The sequence below is a fragment of the Hypanus sabinus genome, chromosome 18 (genome assembly GCF_030144855.1).
Source record: "Hypanus sabinus isolate sHypSab1 chromosome 18, sHypSab1.hap1, whole genome shotgun sequence".
Classification (NCBI taxonomy): Eukaryota; Metazoa; Chordata; class Chondrichthyes; order Myliobatiformes; family Dasyatidae; genus Hypanus; species Hypanus sabinus.
The window spans coordinates 30100510-30124729 of record NC_082723.1 but is presented as its reverse complement, the minus strand read 5'-3'; the positions used below and the strand labels follow the sequence as shown (position 1 = coordinate 30124729).

Genomic DNA, 24220 nt, shown 5'->3' with positions numbered 1-24220 from the left:
AATACTACCTGCTGATACAAATAATTGTATAATAGACAGACAATTTAATTTTATGACTTCTGAGTTATTCACTTTCATGAGTTCTAATCATTGGAGAGACAAAATGTGAGTGATTGTTTGATGTTAGAGAGGCATTATGGAGCCAAAGGAAAAACATCAGGTTGTTGAGCATTGAGGTGAAATCTTTCAACTGGCTGAAATCAAACCCACTGCAAAGGAGGACAGTTGGGATAATTATTTCAACCCCAGTGCACAGTTGGAACAAACCCGTGACACTGTCAATATAAACCCAGTCCAAAGGAGGGCAGTTGTCCTATTTGTTTCAATCCCATTATACTGTTGCTACAAAGCCAGTACAAAATAGGGCAGTTGTGGTAATTGTTTCACTGTCAGTACAAATCCAGTTCAAAGGAGGGCATGAACACAAGATAGTCTGCATATATTGGAAATTCACAGCAACAAACACAAAATGCTGGAGGAACTCAGCAGGCCAGGCAGCACCTATGGAAAAGAGTAAACAGTCGACATTTCAGGTTGTGACTTTTCATCAGGATGGTCCTGATGTTGTGCTTGTTGCTTTAAATTTCCAGTATAGTCGACTTTCACTAATCCGACTACCTGTAATCCAGATCCTTCGATAATCCAGCACTGACTTCAAATTTTCCACGCATCTGTAATTTCAAATTTCCCAGCCCAGCTTACCAATCTGCTGTACATTGTTTTGGTTGCGCTAGATCTGTTCACGTGTTGGCGCGCTCTTGTAAGCACAGACAAGCGATTCCTGCTTGTTTTCCTGCATTTATTAATATCATTTGTGTGAGGCGCAGTGGCCCGGCACCCGCCCATCTCACTTGCCACTGGCAGGGGAGCTAGAGTGCACTGGGTCGGTCCGCCTTCTTGCCCGCCTGCCGGCAGTCGCGCACTACCCTCCTGCATCACCCAGCCTGCACTCCATTCTCTTCTGCCTACGACCTCAGATCAGACATGGCAACCTGCTGAATTGAAGCATATTACTAAGCGGAGGAAAAGAAACTAACGAGGATTCCCTCAGTAACTGCGAGTGAAGAGGGAAGAGCCCAGCGCCAAATCCCCGGCCACCTGGCAGTCGCGTGAAATGTGGCATATAGAAGACCTCCTTTCTCCAACTTCTGCTTCTGCACACCCAGATGTGCTGCCACCAACATCAACAGTTTTTGAAGAAACTGTTGTGCCAGTTTCAGCACCAGTTCCTCATCCTCATCCTCCTCTCCCCCTCCTTCTCCTCCTTCTTCTCCCTCCTCCTCCTCCTCCTACCTTGAAGAAGTTTAAATCTTCCCTTCTGGAGTTCACTGAAACCCTCTCTCACTGCTCCCCCTCTGTGGTGTCTGCTGCCCTCTGATTTTTCAACTATGTGCTCATCCAGACCCACTACCTGAGTCCTGAAGAAAGGTCGTGTCCTGAAACATTGACTGTTTACTCTTAACGTAGATGCTGCCTGGCCTGCTAAGTTCCTTCAGCATTTTGTACATGTTATAAAGGAGGCAGTTGGGGTACTCTCTTGGTACAAACCCAGTACTTCATCAGTACAAAGGAGGGCAGTTGGGGTAATTGTTTCAGCCCCAGTAAACTGTCTAAACTCCAAAACTGTCCCAACTGAACAAATCTTCAGCACATGTTTATTTAGGAATGGGAGTGTTTACTGATTGTGGAGTTGAGTTTCTCTCGCATTATCTCAGCATATGATCAAACCAGCCCAGACCCATGGGCAACAAAATATGAACATTGAGACAATATGAGGGTAGCTGGTGGAGAACATAACAAATTATCTTGATCTTGACTCTTGTGCCCATATGTAGTTACAACAAATACTAGATATATGATGGAAACCTTGAGTTTTCTCCTTTCTTCTCTGACTGAATGGCATTCCAACTAACTTGTAGTCTGCTAACTGTTACATAGACTAAGATCAATAATGTATCATAAGCTAGGGTTTAAAACCAACGATGATTGTAAATTGTTGGGCCTGTATTGGATTTATGCATTGTCTTCACTTTGTCAATTTATTGGTTTATGTTTGTACTTAATAGTTTGGAAGTTGTCTCAAACAGAACAAGAACAGATTGTGAAATGTTTTTTCAGTATATCTAAGTGCACATTTTGCATTTCTTGATCAAAAGGTGAACCTTAAAACTGAATGGTAGCCGGTCAATGCATTATAAGATCATCGAGTTTGCTCCACCATTCCATCGTGGCTGATTTATTATCCCTCTCAACCCCATTCTCCCAGCTTCTCCCCATAATTGATGCCCTGACTAATCAAGAACCTATTAACATCTGCCTTAAATATACTCAGTGACTTGGCCTGCACAGCTGCCTGTGGCATTATAATATTTCTGTATGAAGTTCTATTTGCTGCAAATGTTTAACTGAGGTTTCTTGGAGTGTTTAATAATACTTGATTTGTTGACTTTCAGTAGTAATGTACTAATGCTGCAAATTAGTGGGATAAACAATTACAGTTTATATTTATTCAAATGATGTGAGATTCACGGACTGATTGTACTTATTTTTATTTATTTTGTTTCATTTATTTAGAGATACAATGCAGCCCTTCTGGCCCTTCGATCCACGTTGCACAGTAACCCACCCATTTAATGCAACCTAATCACAGGACAATTTATAATGACCAATTAACCTATTAATTGCTTCGTTTTTGGACTGTGGGAGGAAAGCTGAGTACATGGAGAAAAATGTGCAAATTTGTTTACAGATGACACTGGAATTGAGCTCTGAAATCCAACACCTCAAGCTGTAATAGTTTTGTGTTAACTGCTACACTACCATGGCACCTTAATTTAATTGCCTATCTTGAATTAACTTTGTTGGCAGTAGCATGCTGCCTTCTTCAGCCATTACAGTCCTTAAGTTATGGGTATACTCACAGTGCTAATAGGGCATTTGTCCTACTGATGGTGAAGAAATGGTGATTGACATTTCTCGGTTAGGGTGGTGTATGACTTGGAGGGCAACATCCAGTGGTGGAATTTTCATGATTTTGCTGCCCATCTTGGGTTTGGAAGTTGCTATCTGAGGAAGTGAGATGTGGCAGTGCATCCTGTAGACGGTACAAACTGCTGCTACTGTGTGTTAAGAGGCAGAATGAGTGAATGGTTGTGGATGGGATGCCTGTCAATCAGGCTGTTGTGTCCTGTATCATGCCAAGCTGCTTGAGCGTTGTTAAAGTTGTTCTCATCTATGGTAAATCCATCATACTCTTGATTTGAGCTTTGTAGATAGTGGGCATATTTTAGGGAGATAGGAGATAAGTTACTTCCCACAGGGTTCCTAGGTTCTGACCTGCTCTTGTTGTGTTGAAATGGCTGCTTCATTTGAGCATCTTCTTAAGCCCAGCAGGGCTTAGGCCACCAATAGTAGTTCACCAGAGTTCTCTGTCTTGGATGGAAGGTTGATCAGTCCTGAGGCTTCTCCTTTCACCATATGACTTCATATGTCTTCTAGGTGAAAATCCTTGCTCTCCCAGGGATGAGATCTTTGGAGCTTTTGTTGACATTTCTGTAGCTCTGGGTTTTTACGTGAAGGGGTTGCTAGCCCAATGTCCAACCCTCCTTTCTCATCTATCCACTGTAAGTTTTATTTCAATGTCTTATCAGTGGTAATCAGCAGGATATTGATGTTGAGAGATTTTGGTAATGGTAATATTGAATGTCAGGAGAGTAATAAACTGAATTTCCCTTATTAGTTACCAACATTGCTAGCCATTTGTGTGGCATGTAGTTATTGCCTCCCTCTTAGCTTGGGTCTGGATATTCTCCAAGTCTTGCAGCACTTCGTTGTAGACTGCTGTCACATCCAATAGTAACCACTGAGCACTCCTGGCATAAAGCAGATCAAAGTTTTGAAAGTTGAACTTGCTGTAACTCTATAGGGAAACAACACCCAGACGGCCCAGCTTCTTTTCTCTACACATGCTTGCATGATCAACAAGTGTATTCTGTGTTTACATTTCAATATATTAAGAATATTGTGATTTATTGCATTTTCAACTTCAAACTTTGTGTTTATGAATAACAAAAAGTTTCTACATTCTTGCTACTTCTGAACTAATACCTTGAAAGTAGTCACTTGTCCATATTTATAGTATTAATGAAATTAAATGTGTTTTTTACAGTTAATCACATAGTTAATCACAATTTTTATGAGCATAGTACATAGGAGTACTGTACATTCTAAAATTAAAAATTCCTATTGGATTTTGTCTCTTGTTGCCATTTCATGTCTTTCTATAATTGCCTTTGCCACCCCATGGGAATTATTGACTTGGCCTGTTTTATTTCTTCTTTTATACTAACTTGCATGGTCTTGTATTTTATTTTGGTTGTGCTAGAAATCTCTGGTTGAAAATTTTTTTTACAAATCCTTTATTATGTCCTTGTTATTTTTCCTCCATTTCCACACCTCTCTCACTTATTTTTATGAGCTGATGTAGGCTGAATAGACTTAGTGAGGAGACTTTAAGTAGGTGGGGCTATTGTTCTCTGGCATTCAAAAGAGTATGAGGTGATATTATCGAAATGACTAGGTCCTTGAGGAACTTGATCAGTTTTTGCTTAGAGGATGAATTCTACAAAGAATGAGTCATGGATTCATACAGATGTTTTCAGAATCAGGTTTAATATCACTGGCATGTGCAATTTCTTGTAAGCAGCAGCACATTGCAATATATAATAAAAACTAAATTACTGTATGAAGTATATATACTGTATATTAAAATGTTAAATTAAGTAATGCAAAAAAAGGGGGGAAATGAGTAAGGTAGTATTCATGGGTTCAGTGTCCATTCAGAAATCTGGCAGAGGGAAGAAGCTATTTCTGAATTTTTGGGTGTGAAATGTTGTGAGAGTGCCTGTTCCCCACAGTTACATCAGTAGTGTGTTCTAAATTCCAGATTGGATTTTTAAAACAATTCTCAGATCTCCTCTAAGCTGCTTACCCCTTATTTTTGTTAATCTAGACCTCTATTCTTACTGTGGGCCCTGTTTATTCCCCTCATTTTGTTCCCTTTATTGGGTCGTACATCAGCTGCTTCCATTCCAAGGAAAGCTTACCTAGCTTTTTTCACTCAATTCCAAACAACATCCTGTTGAATCTCCACTGCAGTGCAATCATGTCCTTCCTGTAGTATGACAACCAAAACATTTGACATTATTTCAGTTATAGTACCTAGCAGATGAGATTCGATCTAGGGATGTTGATTTTTTTTGAGTTCTTGAAGATTAAACTGTCAGTACAATAGTTCTAAAAACTGTAAAGGATATTTTGTTATCTGTGGCAAAGAATATTAGAGCAATGAGATGATGTAGGTAATAATGGACCACATCTTGAATATAATGTATGATTCTGGTCAGTACTTTTCAGTAAAGATGTAATTGTATTGGAGAAGTTAGAAAAACTGTTATAAAATGTTGTCAAGGCTGGAATGTAGAACCTATGAGGAATATTAATAGCAACACACAAAATGCTGGAGGATCTCAGCAGGCCAGGCAGCATCAATGGAAAAGGGTCCTTAGCCTCAAACGTTGACTGTACTCTTTTCCCTAGATGATGCCTAGCCAGCTGAGTTCCTCTTGCATTTTGTGTGTGTTTCTTGGGTTTTCTGCATCTGCAGATTTTCTTTTGCCAATGACAAGAATATTAACAGGTTATTTTCTTGAAACTGAGGGAGCTAGGGCCTTTGAATTCTACACATTTTCCTTGGAAAAGCCCAAAAGCTATAAAGCTTAAATTCAAGAGTGCGGACACAAGATAACAAAATATAGTAGTGAAGGGTATGGGGTTTAGAGGGGATTCATTCAGAGGATTGTGATAAATTTGATAGGGTGTTAGGGACAAGTTTTCAAATACACATACTGTACAGTTACTATTTTTACATGAAGAGCTGTAGTGCTATGGCCATAGTGCTTTCAGGTGGGATTAGGCTGAGTTGTTCTTTTATGCTGGGCAGAAAGGCCTGCTTTGCTGTAAATCGCTTGAATTTTCTGGGAGGACCATCTGTAATGTAGACATAGAATGTACCCTGCTATTGGCAGAAATATAGTCTATCTCTGGCATCTTGTCAAAGTGAACCTGCTATTAGAGTATTAATCATTGCAGGTTTGTGAAGACTGTATTTCTGTCAGCTATACGAAGCTTGCATTTGGATTGGAAATTGGGTGGTAAATTAGGCATTGAATGTGTCACTGGTGCACACTGAACACAAGTGCTATTTTTGGTTTCTCTGTTGTAGAGAAGGGCATGGTGAGGACACAATACACTAGATTGTAAGAAGTGCATGTAAATCATTGCTTCACCTGCAAAGACTGTTTGAATCCCTAAATGTCGGAAAGGCAAAAGTTGGAAGCATAAATATTGTACTTGCTGCAGTTACATGGGAATCTCAGCTTCCAGTTGCCTACTACTGTATTTTAATTCATGAATTTCAACCTGTGCTCTCCTGCACCGTTATAATGAGAGCCATCAGAGTTGAACAACAACTCGCCTTCTGTCTGGACATATCACAGCCTATAGGACTCAATATCAAATTCTCCAACTTTGATTAACTTGCTTTTTCTGTTTTTATGAAACCTTGCCATTCTTGCCTGCCCTCATTTTGACTCCTTTTTGTCTGGTCTGCAGGACATCTCCCACTGCCGTGCCATTAGCAATGTGATAAAAGCTTAATTTAATATTAATTGCTAAACTACCACATTAGATCATCTAGTTGTGCTGTTAGTCCTTTCCCCTACCCCACCTTCTCTGCTATCAAAACTAACTTTTCTCTATTTCCCAGTTCTGCCAAAGGGTTCTAGACGTGAAACATCAACTGTTTTTCTTTCTATAGATACTATCTTACCTGCTGAGTGTATCCAGAATTTTCTGTTTTAGTTGTATTTCAATTCCTACTACAGATATTTTAGCAAATTTCCCAAGACCTAGAGCCTTGTTTTTCTATGTATGATCATCCTATTTACTATTTTTTGCTAGAAAACAATTGATTCTTTAGGCCACCTGTCCATGATTAATGATCACTTTGCTGGGAGTATGTTATGGACCTTCTAACAATGAGAGAAACATAGAAAACCTACAGCACAAATACAGGCCCCTCAGCCACAAAGCTGTGCCGAATATGTCCCTACCGTAGAAATTACTAGACTTACCTATAGCCCTCTATTTTACTAAGCTCCATGTACCCATCTAAAAGCCTCTTAACAGATCCTATTGTATCCGCTTCCACCCATGAGCCCATTCCATGCACTCATCACTCTCTGAGTAAAAAACTTACCCCTAACATCTCCTCTGTACCTACTCCCCAGCACCTTAAGCCTGTGTCTTCTTGTGGCAACCATTTCAGCCCTGGGAAAAAGCCTCTGACTATCCACACAATCAATGCCTCTCATCATCTTGTACACCTCTGTCAGATCACCTCTCATCTTCCTTCGCTCCAAGGAGAAAAGGCCGAGTTCACTCAACCTATTCTCATTAGGCATGATCCCCAATCCAGGCAACATCCTTGTAACTCTCCTCTGCACCCATTCTATGTCTTTCACATCCTTCCTGTAGTTAGGCGACCAGAACTGAGCACAGTACTCCAATTGGGGTCTGACCAGGGTCCTATATAGCTGCAACATTACCTCTTGGCTCCTAAATTCAATTCCACGATTGATGAAGGCCAATACGCTGTATTAAGAAGGCCTTCTTAACCACAGAGTCAACCTGCGCAGCTTTTTTGAGTGCCCTGTGGACTCGGACCCCAAGATCCCTCTGATCCTCCACGCTGCCAAGAGTCTTACCATTAATACTATATTCTGCCTTCGTATTTGACCTAGCACAGTGAACCACCTCAGGCTTATCTGGGTTGAACTCCATCTGCCACTTCTCAGCCCAGTTTTGCATCCTATCAATGTCCCGCTGTAACCTCTGACAGCCCTCCACACTATCCACAACACCTCCAACCTTAATGTCATCAGAAAGAGAGAAGGAAAAAAACACCATGGAAGTGGGGTTATAGTAGAAGGGGATTTCAACTCCCTCAATATTAAATTAGATCACTGTAGTGTTAAAGATATAGGGGGGTGGAATTTTTATTGAGTGCCCAGGAGCACTGCTTGCTACTAGAGAGGATAGGATAATCTTTAGGAATGTAGCCAAGCAATTGGTCCAAGTGTTAATGAGAACACTTTGAAGATAACTTCATAAATTTTGAAGTAGTGATAGTCTTAGAATTAAGGTCATGATTTTGTGGGAAAAGGTTGTGATGGGGTGGAGTTGAGAGATTGGTTTCAATATCACAGATGTGAACTGGGAACAGCTACTTTCAAGTAAGTCTCTATTTAACAAGTGGGAGGCATTCAAAGATGAAACAGTATTCAGGGCCCTAAAGTATTTCTAGATCTTTGGCCACAGAAGAGATGCCCAATGACTGGAGGCCAGGTGACAGCTTGATTTTATTTGCATGTTTTAGGGGATTATCCTGTCTAACCAACATGCAATGATCAGGGTTGTGTGATTTATGTAATCTATATTGGATTTGTTAGGAAGCTTGACATGGGCCCACATGGGCAACTGGTCCAAAAGTTTAGAGCCTATTTGCAAATTGGTAAAATGGATCCAAAACTGGCTTTGTAATAGGATGCAGAAGGGTATGGTAAATTGTTGTTTTATTGTTCTTGGAAACCTTTGATCAGTGGAATTGGTGTTGGTATTGCTGTTTGTTGCATATATTAATGACTGGGATGTAAATATTGGAGGTAGAGTATGTTAGACACACATTGGTGTTGATAATGAGGTTATTCTTGAGCTATTGGATCATATTGAGCAGAACAGTGACTGGGATGGAGCACTTCAGTTAAGAGGAAAGATTGTGTATTTTGGTGTGTTTCCCTTGAAGCATTGACAGATGGAATTTAAGTAGACAATTTTTGCAAAGTCCTAGTTTCAAGATAATTTCCATTCTGTCCAGAAAAACTGGATTACAATTTTAATCAGTAAAGCATCTGATGAACCAAAAGATCCATTCTCATGATTGTTGTGAATGAATTGGGTGCTTGTTTTATACAATTAAGTCTAGAGTAGTGGTCGCCAACCCGTCAATCTTTGAGACTTTCCCAGTAGATCCCGGAAAAAAAAAGAAGAAGAAAAGAAAAATAAATACTCAAATACTGTTGAGAGATTGTTTCCGGGTTGCGGGGTTTTAGTTCCGTTCTTTCTGCCCAGTGCGCATGCATGTAGCTCCCCCGCCACACACTACACAGTGTACTTCAGTGGTCCCCAACCACCGGGCCGTGAGGAAACCATAGCAGTTAGCTGCATCTTTCCTCATTCCCTCTCACGCCCACTGTTGAACTTCAACCCGTGCGAGGTCATCAGTCACTTAACCGCAGTGACACCCTTGCGCCAGGGATCACTGGTTGGCCTCGGGCAGCCGGCGGGAAGCGTCATTGCTACCAGTCCGGAGCACAGACAGATGGGCACTGCCTGTAAACCTGTTTAACACACAGAATGTTCATGGGGAATCCGGTGCTAAAATATTCGCTGACGACCTAATTCGGGCTCAAGGTTTCTTAAGCAGCAGCGAGCATCTACCGCGCTGCGATCTACTGAAACAAACTTTTGTCAGCCGATTGATCCTACAAGGGGGGCGGGCACGGCCCCTCTCCTCGCTCAGTCGGTCACTCTCTCCGGACTGTGGCCGCCGCGGCCCCGGCACAGGAACCTCCGGCCCTGACCTTGTCCTCCCATGACCAACCCATGACCAACTGCACCTGGCCAAGGCGTCTGGTGGCAGGTGGGCGGGAGGCAGGAGCTCAGACCCAGAGGCTGTCTAATGAGGCAGTGAAGCCCTCAAAACTGCTTCGGTATCCTGAGTCCAAGCACCTTGCACTTAAAGACAAACCCATTGAGTTTTTTCAGCGGAAAAAACGTGAGCAAGCAGGACAGCAGGTAAGTGCCAAAAGCCGCGAAAACTAAATTGCAGAATAGACTGGACATTAGGAATCTGCTTCAAGTATTGCTGTATTCCCATCGTGTTTAACAACACCGCCTCCCCCCCCCCCCCCCGTCATGTTGGCCGGTCTGCAAGAATATTGTCAATATTAAACCAATCCATGGTGCAAAAAAAATACATTATTTCTGCTTCCAGGCTGTGGGGTTTTACTTCCAGTCTTTTCTGCCCTGGTACGCATGTGTGTAACTAATTGATCTGGGGTCGATCTTGCCTTTTACTAAGGCTGAGGTAGGGGATCTTGGGCTTAAAAAGGTTGGTGACCACTAGTCTAGAGGGACGTGTGGGGCACCCCTACACATTCAGTAAATTAAAAATCAAAATAGCCCTGCGGATTCTGGAAATCTGACTTAGAAAGAGAAAATGGTGTAAACACTCAACAAGCAAGTCAGATCGCATCTGTTTAAACTAGTGGTCGCCAACTAGTTGATCGTGATCGACCGGTCGATCTTTGAGACTTTCCCAGTAGATCCCGAAAAAAAAAAATACACAAATACATTATGCCTGATAAACCTTTTGATGCAAATATGTAGTAACTTCTACTTTGAATAAGGACCAAAAGGAACAACTTTATCTAGGATGGTAAAACGATATTCGCATACAGAGGTTGTCACTAATGCGCACCGCGCAGAAAAGGCTGGAAGGAAAACCACACAACCCCGGATACATTCTCTCTTTACAAACAGTTTCCGTAGCGGGAGTATTGCTATACAGTATTACCATGATCCTAATTGGTATTAATTTATCTTCATAATGCTCACATTACAACTCTTCTCCCCCTTTAAATTCCAACATTCCCCAAATGGGAAAGAAAAACAGTGGTGTCGTTAGCTTGCATAACCCTGAAACTTATACCAGTGTCTCAGTAAATTTACCTATACCAGGAAAGTTGAGGAGCTGAAATTGGGGTTGAAGGCCAAGCAAACATGCTGCTCCGAGGATGTGGATCTACAAGTGTTAAAGGACTTGTCACTCTGTGAATATTTTTCACGACAGTTTGATGAATCCCTGGAAACAGCTCAGCTTGTATTTGTCAGAATGGGTTTCCAGGGTTTTACAACAAAGGAGTACTTCCTCACTCTTTTGCACTTAAAGGAGAGAACAAGAGATGAGGATATTTACAATGAGTTTTTTAAAAAAAGTCTGTGAAAATGACATCCCCATTCATAAACTGGTGGCAATTACTACTAATGGGGCCCCAGCAATGCTTGGTGTGAGCGTTGGTTTTTATAGCACTGTGCCATAATAGCCCTGATTTTCCCGACTTCCTGGAGTATCACTGATTCATCAGCAGGCCTTGGCTGGGAAGGTCATGGACTTTTCTCATGTAATGACACTGGTGGTCAAACTGATCAACTTGATTTGAGCAAAAGTGCTTCAGCACCGCTTATTCAAGGCGTTATTGGATGAGCTCGATGCCGCTATGGCCTGTTTGATAAGCCAGTTACAGTGTTTTCTTGGTTAAGTTAATTTGAAAGTTTGACAAAGTTTGATTGTGTATGTTTTTGGTAATTGTTTCAAATACTTCAAAATTCTTGAACAATTTAAAACATTTTGACATTTTAGTTTTCATTTTTAATCTTGTGTTTCTTTCTCATTCTCGTTCAAAACATGAAGTAAAAACTAAGTGTTAATCAAGGTTGACCATGGATTTTGCATCCTAGCTGTATATGCAAGCCAAGGCAGTATGATATGGAGAGCAAGCTGTTTGCAGTACAACGGGTTCCCCCTCTCCAGGCAGCTGATGAATCCAGAGGAACACGAGAGACTGATACTGTCTAACACAAGCAGCATCGCAGGAGTTGCCAGTCAGCATTGAATTCAATGTGGGACTGCCTTAGGTACTCAGCAAGAGTAATACACGCAAAATGCTGAAAGAACTCCGCACTCAGGCAGCATCTACATAGAGGAATTAAGAGCCAACATTTTGGGCTGAAAAAAAAAGTCAAAATTTTAATCTTCAGGTTTATAGAGTGAGAGTCCCACTTGGTGGCGCAATAATATCAGCGCCGGACTCCATAGCGAAGGTTCCCAAGTTTGAATCCAAGTCGGGTTGAGCGTTGAGCTAGCAAATTGGCCTCGTAAAAACAAGAATAGCTTGCTATAGAAGCACTGTCATGACGGTGCCCCGATAACTCCACTGCTGAGTTAAAGGCTGTTCTTCTTCTTATAGAGTGAGACTCTGTAATTGGAGTTCTGAAGATTTTGGATGATATGTGGATCTTGTGTTGGAAGTAGTTCTAGTAAATTTAAATGGCATTCTTTCAAGAGGTATAATTTCAAGGCAAGCTTACATAACATGGTACTCAATGGTATTTGAGTGGTGTTATAAGTTCAAAAGAATTGAGGGTAGGATAGAAAATGATAACTCCTGTTTGGAGAACCATGAACCAATTGACTAATCTAAAAAACTTGTCTTGGGCCTTTTTAAAATGAAGTTGGGAAAGCACTTCTGTGCATACATGAGATGCTATACAATGAACCTGTAGCTATTAATTGTTCATTTTAAATCTGAGATTTTGTTAAATAATTGACTCGAGAACCAGTTTCATATCATCACTTATCCACCTGAGAACTTCCTAAATGCTGTACAGTAGTGGTCACCAACCTTTTTAAGCCCAAGATCCCCTACCTCGGCCTTAGTGAAAGGCGAGATCGACCCCAGATCGATTAGTTACACGCATGCACACTGGGGCAGAAAAGACCGGAAGTAAAACCCCACAACCCGGAAGCAGAAATAATGTATAAACACTAGGGGTACCCACCCTTTTTTGCACCGCGGACCAGTTTAGTATTGACAATATTCTTGCAGACCGGCCGATTGGGGGGAGGGGGTGTTAAACACGACAGGAATACAGAGGTATTCGAAGCAGGTTCCTTATGTCCGGTCTATTCAGCAATTTAGTTTTCGCGGCTCTCGGCACTTAGCTGCTGTCCCGTGCTGCTCACGTTTTTTTCCGCTGAAAAAACTCAGCGGGTTCGTCTTTAAGTGCAGGGTGCTTGGACTCAGGGTACCGAAACAGTTTTGAGGGCTTCATTGTTTCATTAGTTGGCCTCCTGGCCTGAACTCCAGTGCGGCTGGTCATGGGTGGGGTGAGAGGACAAGATCAGGGCCGGAGGTCCCCGTACCGGGGCCGTGGCAGTCACAGTCCGGAGAGAGCAACCGACCGAGCGAGGAGAGCGACAGGCCCGCGCCTGCCCCCTTTGCAGGATCTATCAACCGACAAAAGTTTGTTTCAGTAGATTGCAGCTCGGTAGCTGCTCTGCTACTTACGAAACCCTGAGCCTGGATTAGGTCATCTGCGAATATTTTAGCACCAGGTTCTCCACGAACATTCAATGTACTAAACAGGTTCAGAGGCAGTGCCCATCTGTCCGCACTCCAGGCCAGAAGCAATGGCACTTCTCGCTGGCCGCGCAAGGGTGTCACTGCGTTTAGGCAACTCGTGTGCGTTCAAGTTCAACAGTTGGCGTGACGGAATGAGGAAAGGTGCAACTGACTCATTTTGTTTTCTCGTGGCCCGGTTGTTGGGGACCACTGAAGTACGCTGAGTAGTGTGGGGGAACTATACGCTTGCGCAGTGGGCAGAAAGAACAGAACTAAAACCCCACAACCTGGAAACAATCTCTCAACAGTATCTGTGTTTTTTTTTTTCGGGATCTACTGGGAAAGTCTCAAAGATCGACCAGTCAATCGCGATCGACAGGTTGGCAACCACTACAATGTAGCATGCAAAATAGGCTGTGGATCATGTTAACTTTAATCATGGCTTATTTTTGAGATCACTGGTGAATGTTGTTTCACAACTGTCCAAAGTCCTGACAAGTAAAATCACCAATGACTATATAGTTAATAACACAGAGCAAGGCCACATGATAAGTGTAATTGCTATCCACTTCCTAGCTTACATCAAAGGAATGTGTTACGTTTTACATTCTTGATACACAATTGTGACAGTACAACTAGCATTGAACTGGCCACTGTAAAATTATCCCTTAGTGTGGCAGCAAAAAGAATCAAGGGGAGTTGATAGGTGTTATTTTTTTAAATCTTCTGAATAGGTAATAGATGGCTTTCAGTGTGTTTAAAAAGACTCTCAAGATGTGGGAATCTTTTGCTATTATTAGAAATATATTATTTCTGAATTGTTTTGATTTTAGTTGATTTGTAAACCACAGAAAACTGGTCAGTATACCCTTCCTTTTGATGTTTCTCAATTAACACACTTGTAGTTGTTTTGAAGACTAAGTGAAATGAAACGGGGATTATTTTATTTTCCTTGGAAGTTTTATTCTAAGAATGAATTTTTAAAAAATGTACATTACTTCAAGCATTAATTGCAGTATTTTTTTTTTGTAATAATGTAACTAAGTCCTGGGCTACAACACAGGTGCACCTCAAGGATGTCCATTGTTTTACTCTCTCTTACACTCATGTCTGTGTGGCTAGGCACAGTTCAAGCACCATCTATTAATTTGGTGATGATACCACTGTTGTTGATAGAATCTCAATTGGTGATGATGAGGTGTACAGAATGAAATAGATCAGCTGGTCAAGTGGTCTCACAACAACAATCTTGCACTCAACATCAGCAAGACCAGGGAACTAATTGTGGACTTAAGGAAGGGGAACGTGGGAGAACACTTGTAAAACCTTATTATGGAGTCAGCAGTGGAAAAGGTGAGCAGTTTCCTGCTCTTTGGTGTCAGCATCTCAAAAAGTCTATCCTGTAACCAGTCTATTGATGCAATCATGAAGAAGGCATGCCAGTTGCTATACTTAGTTAGGACTTTGAAAAGATTTGGTATGTCACCAAAGATGGCAAATGCACGGTGAAAAGCATTCTGTTTGTATCACAGCCTGGAACAGAGGGGCCACTGCACAGGATCTAAAGAGCCTGAGAGAGAGTTGCAGACTCATGGCATCATGGCAACAACTCTTCCACAATCCTCTTCTCATTATTATAATCAAGAATGAGGTACACACCACTTCAAACCCTCTGCCATCAGAATTCTGAATGATCCATGACTATAACTTTGCTATTCCTCTTTTGAACTATTATTTTTTTTATTATAACTTCTTGTAATTTTTTATGCCTTGCACTCTACTACTGCCTTAAAACCAACAAATTTCACAATGTATGCCAGGTGATAATAAACTTGATTCTGATTCTAAAATTGAGTTTCCACACAATCTTTTCCTACACTTTTTCCTTAAAAATTCAACAATGTAAAACTTTATAGTTGTACTTTGTCATTCTGTTTGTAAAATGAAATATAACGATCAGCATCTAATAACCATTTCTAGATATTCCTTTCATTCAGTTTCTTTAATGCGGCATTCTGCATTGATCTTTTTGATTAATATTCTTGAATTTGTAATGCATATGAGAACTACATTTAATCTTTGTCAAGCCCATCGCTTAAGTGAGAGTGTACTTAAGTAAGTACCTATAGGTGAAAGGTATGGAGTGGGTTAGTACATGAACAACAGAGTTTTGGATGAGCTAGAGTGCCATTAAAGCACGTCAGAATAATCAGTCATAAAATTAACAAATGGAGAGATAAATGTTTCTGAAATGGCAGAGCTGAGGCAGGGATAGGTGTAGTTATTAGAAGAGATGGAATGATGTTCCCAAAGACAGCATGTATATGTGCTGGAGAAGAATCAGTACTGTTTGATGATAGAGAAATGTGAGCATGGGAAAGGAATTTCCTCCTGGGATAATGCTGTGGTAGTTACTGATCTAACTGGGTGACTGAGGTCCTACTAGGGAGCCATCACACTGAGCACAGGGGCCCCCTAGTGCTGTGTGCTCAGTCCACTGCTGTTCACTCTGCTGACCCACGACTGTGCTGCAACACACAGCTCGAACTACATCATCAAGTTCGCCAATGACATGACCGTGGTGGGTCTCATCAGCAAGAATGACAAATCAGCATAGGAGGTGCAGCAGCTAACAGACTGGTGCAGAGCCAACAACCTGTCCTGAAGGTGAACAAAACAAAAGAGGTATTTGTTGGCTTCAGGAGGGCACGGAGCGACCACTCTACACTGAACATTGACAGCTCCTTGGTAGAGATCGTTAAGAGCACCAAATTTCTTGGTGTTCACCTCGCAGAAAATCTCACTTAGTTCCTCAACACCAGCTCCATAGCAAAAAAAAAGCCCAGCAGCATCTCTACTTTCTGCGAAGGCTGAGGAAAGTCCATCTCCCACCCTCCATCCTCACCACATTCTACAGAGGTTGTATTGAGAGCATCCTGAGCAGTTGCATCACTGCCTGGTTCGGAAAATGCACCATCTCGGATCGCAAGGCCCTGCAGCAAATAGTGAGGTCAGCTGAGAAGATCATAAGGGTCTCCCTTCCCTGCTATTTACACCACACGCTGCATCCGCAAAGCAAACAGCATTATAAAGGACCCCACGCACCTCTCATACAAACTTCTCCCTCCTGCCGTCTGAGAAAAGGCATTGAAGCATTCGGGCTCTCGTGACCAGCCTATGTAACAGTTTCTTCCCCCAAGCCATCAGACTCCTCAATACCCACAGTACTGGGTATTGAGGATCCTGCCCTCTACTGTGCCTATTGTCTTGTTTATTATTTATTGTAATGCCTGCACTGTTTTGTGCACTATGCAGTCCTGGGTAGGTCTGTAGTCTAGTGTAGATTTTGTGTTGTTTTTACGTAGTTCAGTGTAGTTTTTGTATTGTTTCATGTAGCACCATGGTGCTGAAAAACATTGTGTTGTTTTTACTATGTACTGTACCAGCAGTTATGGTCAAAATGACAATAAAAAGTTTTTTGATGAAGTATGAGGATGATGTGACCAAGTACAGTATGTCAAGTGTTGCAGTGTGTTTGAAAAGGGTAACAAGGCAAAGATTTATCTATTGTGCAATTGATTCAACAGCAACAAATAAGAACCATATCAATAAACTCCATGATATAGCACCGTACTAACAATCTCATTTGCCTCATAAATGCTACTAATAAGTGGACAGATTTTAATACATTTTCAGCACTGATTTTCTGGGGCAACTCTTAAAGAACAAAAACAATTGAGAAAATAGCCAGAATTCCCTTTGTATATTTGGTCCAAACTGAGACATTCCATTTCTACAATCAGAATAAAAGGATAGTGAATTCTGGTTAATTGGGACAGATTGGGACTAGTACATTTTGGTCCAATTAACTGCTTAATTCCCCAATTAGCCAAAATTTCATGGAAATAGTTAAAAAGTTATAAAAAGACAAGCTATCATTTAACTGAGCAATCATGTATTTAAATGAAATACATAACAAATTAGAACACTATCAATACTACTAGACTACTATAAAGATGTATTAGTTCCTAATAGTTGTCGACGGAAGAATCATCCAGTGTACGATGCCATGTTCTTTTGATTCACTCTAAATGAACAAATCAGCACAGGCAGCTGGTGCAGATAATGGACTGCCTTCGTACAATGTTGTTGATGATTGCATTCTCCAAATCTTCATTTTCATTGTAACTTTCAAGGTGATTGTTGATATCTTCAAACATACCTTAACCACAGGTTGACTCTGTGGTTAAGAAGGCATGCGGTGTATTGACCTTCATCAATTGTGGGATTGACTGTAGGAGCTGAGAGGAAATGTTGCAGCTATAGAGGACCCTGGTCAGACCCCACTTGGAGTATTGTGCTCATTTCTGGTTGCCTCACTACAGGAAGGACTTGGAAACCATAGGAAGGGTGTAGAGGAGATATACAAGGATGTTGCCTGGATTGGGGAACATGTCATATGAGAATAAGTTCTTTCTTTCTTTTTCAATCTTTTTATTAAATTTCATATATATAAAAAAACAAAGCATGATAATGAATAGATTACAAATTCAATAAACTTGAAATTACATTAGTAATAGGATAATAATATCCTATTAAACATCAATCAACAAAAGGTACATAAATCAATCAAGTCTATATAAATATATATGAAAAAAAACAAAAATAATCATCAAAAAAGAAAAAAAAATTGAAAATATATAGAAGAAAATATATATTGAAAAAAAATACTAAACTAAACTAACATGGGCAATAATAACAGTTTATAAGTATGTGATAGTGTCAAGAAAAAACTCCGGAACTCCATACCTGAACAAGAATAAGTAGAGAAAAGGATCTGAAATAGGCCAAATTAATTCATATGAAAATGTCGAATGAACGGTTCCCAGGTTTCTTCAAATTTAATTGAAGAATCAAAAATAGTGCTTCTAATTTTTTCCAAACTCAGATAGGAAATAGTTTGAGAGAACCACTGAGATGTGGTAGGAGGATTTACTTCTTTCCAGTTTTGTAATATAGACCTTCTGGCAATTAATGTTACAAAAGCAATCATTCGTCTGATTGAAGGGGAAAACTGATTATCATCTTCATTTGGTATACCGAAAATTGCAGTAATAAAATGGGGTTGTAAATCGATATTCCATACTGAGGAAATGACATCAAAAATTTCCTTCCGATAGTTATGTAAAGTGGGACATGCCCAAAACATGTGGGTCAATGAAGCCACTTCTAAGTGACATCTGTCACATTGAGGATTGATATGCGAGTAGAATCGAGCAAGCTTATCTTTAGACATATAAGCTCTATGTACAATTTTAAATTGTATTAAAGCATGTTTAGCACAAATAGAAGAGGAATTAACCATTTGTAAAATTTTTTCCCATTTATCTGTTGATATATTATATCGAAGTTCTTTTTCCCATTCTTGTTTAATTCTATCCGATATTTCTGGCTGTATCTTCATAATCATGTTATCAATAAAAGCTACTAATCCCTTCTGGCAAGGATTAAAGGTAAAAATCAAATCTGAAAAATCCAATGGAGTTGAATTGGGAAAAGATGGGAGAATTTTATGTAAGAAATTTCTAATTTGTAAGTATCTAAAAAAATTAGATTTAGGTAATTTAAATTTGTTAGAAAGTTGATTAAAAGACATCAAAGTACCTTCAAAAAAAAGATCACGAAAACATTTTATACCTTTCCTTTTCCATATGCTAAAAGCTTGATCTGTCAATGAAGGTTTGAAAAAAAAATTAAATAAGATAGGGCTGTCCAGAGCAAAGTTTTTCAGATTAATAAAGTTTGCGAAATTGGAACCAAATTCGTAGTGTATGTTTGACAACAGGGTTAGATATCTGTTTATTGAATTTAACTAAATCAACAGGAAGAAAAGAACCAAGAACGGAAAATATAGAATATCCCTTTACCTCACTACATTCCAAATTTACCCACTGTGGACACAATGGTGAGTCCAAATCTAGTTTCCAATACATTAGGTTACGAATATTATTCGCCCAATAATAAAATCTAAAGTTAGGTAAAGCTAGACCACCATCTTTTTTAGATTTTTGTAATTGCCTTTTGCTTAACCTAGGGTTTTTATTTTGCCACACAAATGAGGAAATTTTTGAATCAATGTTATCAAAAAAAGATTTAGGAATAAAAATTGGTAAAGCTTGAAATAAATATAAAAATTTCGGTAAAATCATCATTTTAATAGCATTAATCCGACCAACTAATGATAAAAATAAGGGAGACCATCTTGTAGTAAGTTGTTGAATTTGATGAAGCATAGGTAAAAAATTCAGTCCAAATAAATCTTTATATTTCTTGGTGATTTTTATACCTAAATAGATAAAGTTATCAGTAACAACTTTAAATGGCATCCTGTCATTCAATAAGGTTTGCGCGTTTAAGGGGAATAATTCACTCTTATCTAAGTTTAATTTATAACCAGAAAAACTACCAAATTGAGCCAACAAGGATAAAATAGCAGGAATAGACCTATTAGGATCAGAAATATATAGCAGCAAATCATCAGCATAAAGTGATAATTTGTATAACTTCTCATTACGGATGATACCAAAAATATTAGGAGACTCACGAATAGCAATGGCTAAAGGTTCTAATGCAATATTAAATAATAAAGGACTTAAAGGACAACCTTGTCTCTTACCACGAGATAATTGAAAAAAAGAGGATCTATAATTATTTGTAAGAACAGAAGCAACAGGTTTATAATATATTAATTTAATCCATGATATAAAATTAGGACTAAAATTAAAGTTTCTCAATGCATTAAATAAGTATGTCCATTCAACTCTATCAAAAGCTTTTTCAGCATCTAATGAGATAACACATTCTGGGGTTGTAGGTGATGAAGTATAAATTATGTTAATCAATTTTCTAATATTAAAAAAGGAATACCGATTCCTAATAAAACCAGTTTGATCTTCTGAAATAATCTGTGATAGTACCTTTTCTAATCTAATGGCTAAAATTTTTGTAAGAATCTTAAGAGTCTACATTTAATAATGATATAGGGCGATAAGATGCACATAAAGTAGGATCTTTATCTTTTTTAAGAATTAGAGAAATAGTAGCTTTATAAAAAGATTGAGGTAATCTCTTCTTAACAAACGCATCATTAAAGATTTCACATAGCCAAGGAGAAAGCAATAAAGAAAAAGTTTTAAAAAATTCTACAATAAAACCATCAGGACCAGGAGCTTTCCCTGAATTCATTGATGAGATAGCCTCTCTTATTTCATCCATAGAGATAGGAGCATCAAGCAAGCTACAATCTTCATCTATCAGTTTAGGAACATTCAAGTTATTAAAAAAATTATCCATCATAGACAGGTCACAATCAAATTCTGATTGATATAAAGATTTATAAAAATCTTGAAAAGTGTTATTGATTTCTTTATAATCAGTAGTTAAATTACCGTCTTGTTTACGAATTTTAATAATTTGTCGCTTAGTCGAAATAGCTTTTAATTGATTAGCTAACAATTTACCAGTTCGATCACTATGAATATAAAATTGAGCCCTGGTCTTAATTAATTGATTCTCAATTGAAGAAGATAATAATAAACTATGTTCCATTTGAAGCTCAACTCTCTTCTTATAAAGTTCTTTGGTAGGAGTAACGGAATAAATCTTATCAATTTCTTTAATTTTATCCACCAATAAAGCTATATCTAAATATCTTTGTTTTCTTTTACCAGCGGAATATGAGATAATTTGTCCACGAATAAAAGCCTTGAAAGAGTCCCAAAGTATTCCTCTGTCAATCTCTTCGGTATAGTTTGTTGAAAAAAATAAGTCAATTTGTTGTTTTATGAAGGTAATAAATTCTGGATCTTGAAGCAAAGTAGCATTAAGTCTCCAAGATCTAGTATTAATAGAAGAGTCCGGAATCTTGATAGATAACTTCAAAGGTGCATGATCCGAAATAGCAATAGAGTCATATTTACAATCAATAACATCTGTTAATAAACGATGATCAATAAGGAAATAATCAATTCTAGAATAACTATGATATACATGTGAAAAAAATGAAAATTCTTTATCTTTAGGGTTCAGAAACCGCCATATTTCAGTAATTCCAGAATCGACCATAAAAGAATTAATAAGTAAAGCTGATCTATTCGGAAGAGTTCGAATAGGTTTAGATCTATCCATCGAAGGATTCAAACAACAATTAAAGTCTCCACCCATTATCAACATATATTCATTCAAGTTAGGAAGGGAAGTAAATAAACGTTTAAAAAATTCAGGGCAATCAAAGTTTGGAGCATAAATATTAACTAGAACAACTTTCCGATTAAAAAGTGAACCAGTTATCAACAAAAATCTACCCTGTGGATCAGAAATAACTTCATAATGTGTAAACGAAATTGAGGGGTCTATAAAAATAGACACACCCCTAATTTTAGCGGTACAATTCGAGTGAAATTGTTGACCCTTCCAGAACCTAAAAAAACGTTGATTATCCTCCCTCCTAATATGGGTCTCCTGTGCAAAAATAATATTAGCGTTCAATCTATGGAATACTTTAAATATTTTTTTACGTTTAATCGGATGATTTAAACCATTAGTATTCCACGAGATAAAGTTATTAGATTTATCCATCATACCAATATTAATTGTGTGTATCATAAAAGGTTAAAAAGACACATAACCCACAATTTAGGAAGAAGGAAAATTGATTCAGGAGCAACCGGAGATCATGACACCTCAACAATATTAATAATTTAAAGTCGGCCCATAAACTAAAAGCAAAAAAATAAAAAGCAAAAGCGTGAAAAAAGATCCCTCCCCCCTCCCCCCACCCTTTGAAAGAAAGCCAAGCGGCAGGCGCATAAACTAATACTAATATTACCCCCATTTCAAGATGGCAGCTCCATAAGAAGATGTTTTTAAAAAAACTATATAACACCCAGATTAAAATATAGAGTTGCAAAAAGAATATATAATCATATATAATATAATATAATATAATATAATATATAATAATATATAAATATATAATCAGGTTAAAAAAAAACTAAAATAGTAAAACAAAAAATCATTAATAAAAAAAATGAACATTAAAATTTAAAAGTGTAATATACCTTTAAAAGAAAAAAATTCCATATTCAAATATTATTCAAATACGAGAAAGATGACGTTTCAAAAGCAAAGACTTATGGGAAGAAGAAACGACATTTTGAAAAAGCCATATTACAAAATATGAATATAAGTTCAGCAATCTAATAAGAAAATTTAGTAAAAAAGAGTTATCAAAATAGAATTTAAAAAAGAAGATTTAATAGACACTACAGCATATATAAAAAAAAGACTAAAAAAAGAATTCAAAACATTTGTTCCATTTCTAAATACAGGCAAGCAAATAAACGCTTATAAAAAGCGAAGTCTTATGGGAAGAAGAAACGACATTTTGAAAAAATAATTCATTATTACAAAATACAAACGTGTATAAAAAAGGATATTATAAAAATTAAAACAGCATCTATAAGCAATGATAATAGTAGTAGAAAAAAAAAACCCAGACCCATAGATCAGGATAAGAAGTTATAACCCAACTTCATGGGTTAAAACTTAAAATGAAATGGCATCCTCTCTCCAAAAAAATCTTCAATGTAACTCATAGTTCAAGTTGCACTAGAAGATCAATATTCGTCAACAAATTTCTTCGCTTCTTCCGGAGTGTTGAAAAATCGTTGACTGTTGTCGTTCAGCACAATTCTAAGCTTCGCTGGATACATTAAAGCTTGTTTAAGTCCAATCGAGTGAATCTCTGCCATCACTGGTTTAAAAGCGATTCTGGCTCTCATTACATCATAAGAATAATCCTCAACAATTCGAAATGAATTGGTTTTGTAAGAGATCATACCTTTTTTACGAGCTAATCGAATTAGAAGCTCTTTCTCACGAGGATAATGAAGGCGAACAATCACCGCTTGTGGTTTATCAGTCGTAGACGAAAACCTCGCAACTCTGTGAGCGCGATCGATAACAGGTTTAGTTTGCAAACCTTCATCACCGAAAATTTCCCACAGTAATTTAGAGAAAAATTCAGTTAAATCACTGGACTCAACTTTTTCGGGAAATCCGATGATGCGCAAATTCTGTCTGCGAGATCGATTTTCAAGATCAGTAATTTTAAACTTATACTGATCCATAGTTTTAGCAGTCGACTCTATCTTCTTCTCCAACGCTTCAATTGTACGTGCTTTTTCACAAATTGATTGTTCAAGAGTCGTGATCTTATTTTCATGCCGCTGAACATCTAACGCCTGCGATTGAAACTTAATTTCAAGCAATCTAACAACTCCTTCAAGATCAGATATTTTCGTGGTAAGCCTTTTTTCCAAACTTGACAGTTTACTATCCAATTTACCTTCTAGTCTGCCTTCCAAACCCGCAAGTTTAGAATCCAGAAGGTTAGCGACTGTGTCGATAGATAAAGGATCCTTAGACGATTTCTTACTTGTAGCCATTTTAAGTTTGACAAGATTAGATCAAATATTATTTTAGGAAAAAAGAGTTAATCAGAAGTAGCAACTCATATGATTAAGTTGGAAAAGATTTGATTAAAGGGTGATTATAGTTGAAAAAATAAAGAGCGCCTAAAAGGCAGATGCTTACGTCGCCATCTTGAAACTCCACCGAGAATAAGTTGAGTGAATTTGGCCTTTTCTCCTTGGAGTGATAGAGGATGAGAGTTGACCTGATAGAGGTGTACAAGATAACGAGAGGCATTGATTGTGTGGATGGTCAGAGGCTTTTCCCCAGGGCTGAAATGGCTAGCACGAGAGGGCATAGTTTTAAGGTGCTTGGAAGTAGGT

At 38.5% G+C, this 24220-nt stretch overlaps 1 protein-coding gene across 5 annotated transcripts in view; it reads left to right on the top strand.

Moving 5' to 3' along the window:
• Positions 1-24220, top strand: part of rc3h2 (ring finger and CCCH-type domains 2) — a 132507-nt gene that overhangs the window by 6669 nt on the left and 101618 nt on the right. The gene's annotated exons all lie outside the window — the stretch shown is intronic.